The sequence below is a fragment of the Chenopodium album genome, chromosome 4 (genome assembly GCF_948465745.1).
Source record: "Chenopodium album chromosome 4, dcCheAlbu1.1, whole genome shotgun sequence".
Taxonomy (NCBI): domain Eukaryota; kingdom Viridiplantae; phylum Streptophyta; class Magnoliopsida; order Caryophyllales; family Amaranthaceae; genus Chenopodium; species Chenopodium album.
Genome location: NC_137837.1, coordinates 41,851,567 through 41,854,686, shown reverse-complemented (window position 1 = coordinate 41,854,686; position 3,120 = coordinate 41,851,567).

Sequence of the window (3,120 nt, the reverse complement as noted above, 5' to 3'; positions counted from 1 at the left end):
AGTTATGGCCTGAGGATAATGAAGCAACGAAAAAGCATTTTTGCCCCATGCGTGTTATACATTGTCTAGAGAAGAAAAAAGGATCTTTTGTGAGTGTTTGAAAGGAATCAAGGTGCCGACAGGGTATTCGTCGAACATAAGGTGTTTTGTTTCTACTACTGATAAGAAAGTTGTTAGTATGAAGTCCCATGATTGTCATGTGATGATGCAAGTGTTCATGCCAATTGCACTCCGAGGCCTTTTGCCAAAACATGTTAGGCATGCTATCCCCTACTTTCTGTCCTGGCTCTTGTTTGCACTCTTCTTCTTTGTTTCTCCTTATTTGTTTACTTACTTCTACTATATTATCTGTTTTCCCTATGTTCCCCTCTGTCCCTAATCTGAATGTGGCCCACCATGTCGTAGTAGTGGTAAGTATCTGTCTTTGTGCAAATAATCAAGTCCAGCAATCATGTCATAAGCTCTTCTGAAATTTCAGTTCCGATCAGTTCTGAAATTTCAGTTCTGATCAGTTTTGATCAGTTCTGATCAGTTCTGAAATTTCAGTTCCGATCAGTTCTGAAATTTCAGTTCTGATCAGTTCCGATCAGTTCTGAAATTTTAGTTCCGATCAGTTCTGAAATTTCAGTTCTGATCAGTTCTGAAATTTTAGTTCCGATCAGTTCTGAAATTTCAGTTCCGATCAGTTCTGATCAGTTCCGATCACTGAAATTTCAGTTCTGATCAGTTCCGATCACTGAAATTTCTGTTCCGATCAGTTCTGATCAGTTCCGATCACTGAAATTTCTGTTCCGATCAGTTCTGAAATTTCAGTTCTGATCAGTTCTGTTCACTTCTATGCTATATATGCTGTAGGCTACAAGTTTATTTATGCATATCATTTTTTTTCAATTCAGGTTCTTGTTCTGCCATATCTTATATATGTTTTTTTTTAATAGTTGGAAAACTTGCAAAAGAATGATGAAGGAAACAATTCAAGTGATGGTATTGGTATGGATGCCCTAGACAAGGCTTTAGGAAAAAGGGATCACCGCGGGCATGTAAAAGCACTAGGAAGGTGTGGGGTTGGAGTTAGTCACACACAAGTATTTGGGAAAGGATACAAAAAGGGTAAATCATCCGGCCAAGGTGGATGCTCATTAGAAGAGTTAGAATCAACGAAAGCTACCCTAACTCAAGAATTTGAGGCGAGGCTAGAAGAAAAGGTTGAAGAGAAGCTTCAAGAGAGGATTGAAGAGAGGATCGAAGAGAGGTTGGAACAACGGGTGGCAATGGAGGTGAAATCTTATCTCGCCAATTTACTACCACAGATGACCGGTGACGTGGAGGCATTTCAAGGAATGCAAGTGATGACGAACATGGAGGCAACACAAAGCCCTCGTGTAATAGAGGTGTATGTCTTTAACTAATACTAAATATATGACTTTACATGGTTAACATGTATAATATTGATCGAGTTTTTTGTAATATGTAGGTAGCCACTAAATGTCGCCTAGCATTAAAAGATGAGTACAATCAAAATTTAGTGGTTGTGGCAGATGGAACGGTATATCCTGTTACCGGTGAAGTTACTCACAACCTGAAGATGTTACCTGATCATTACTGGGTTAGTGTGGACAACCCTTATCCCGACTGTGCCCTCCTCGATATACCGATACCGTCTCTCGATGGTGTGACTAAGTTGGGAAAAGCCAAGTCTTCCTTTGTACTATGGCCTATAGACATGGTTTTTTTTTTAGGAAGAGGTATATTCTCCTACTATTAACATTAAATCCCATCATTTTTGTATACTTTATCTAGACTAATATTCACCTATTTGTAAAGGTTTCACCATCTCCCAAAAAGAAGCATAGATCTCGCCAAAGCAAAGAAGGGGACGATAGTTGTTGTGTGAAATCAAGGCAATCTACCATCAAACCCACAAAATTCCTACCACTTGAAGATAAAATTGTTGATACTTTTGGCGAGGGGTGTGAGTTGTTGTATTGGTTAATGAATTCTGATGAAGCAAAGTATGATACAACATCGGTACTTTTAAAGGCCTCAATGTTTAATTTTGATAGCGACAAACAGATTTGGGTAACCGCTACCGATGTACGTGAATTTCTAAGAGGATCGTGGGCTAATGTTTCATTGATTCATGTTTATATCATGTAGGTTACTTAATCTTCCTTTACTTTTGTTCTTATATTCACTATAGTAATATTTTTATTGCTATAATGCTGAATTTTTTGTATTCTATGTCTTTATCATGTAGGTATTTAGTAGACAACTTCATCGACCTTTTCAACAGGACTGAGATCACATTCTTTTGTCCTCAACTCATTTTTGAATCTTCAATTGAGAATGATTACCTTGAAACTTATACATATGTGAAGAATACATTTTTGCATGAAGTAAGAAAGACGGGTAAACGTTGCAAATTCATCGTGGCTCCATATGTCGCAAGGTTCGAAATATGTTTCTTATATTGCCACTAAACTTAATCATATAAATGATATGTTTTTCACCAATTTTCTAATACTCTAACTTGTGTTTTCCTCTTAAATGATGTAGTGGTCAATGGGTTCTTGTGGTGGTCGATCTACAATTAGGTTTAGCTTATGAGTTTGACTCTATGAAGCTACCTAAAGAAAATCCACGAAAATTGAAAATTGCCGAGATTATGATGACGTGAGCCACAACCTTGAAATTATGCCCTAGTTTCTATATCATTTTTGTACGTGGTGTTGTAGATTATTTTGTTCTAAGTGTTAGAATATATATTATTTTTGTAGGTCTTATAAAGTATATCGGGCGAATTGAAATCACAAAGGCAAAAATTGAAATTCATACAAATGGAGGTAAATACACTACTCACCCCATATTGTTATACATTGTTCACTTTGAAAACAAAATTTTTAACTATTTGTTATATATACTAGTGTGCACAACAACAAGGAGGCGTTGAATGTGGCTACTACATTATGACATACATGTATGAGATTGTTACTTCTCACTTGGAGTGCAAAGGTGTCTTAGAGGAGGTTAGTAGTTTTTTTTTGCAAATTTTGAAGCCTTTTTAGCTCTATACGCTCCCAAGAGTAAGATAATGGTCAATTGTTATTGATTTCAATTCAT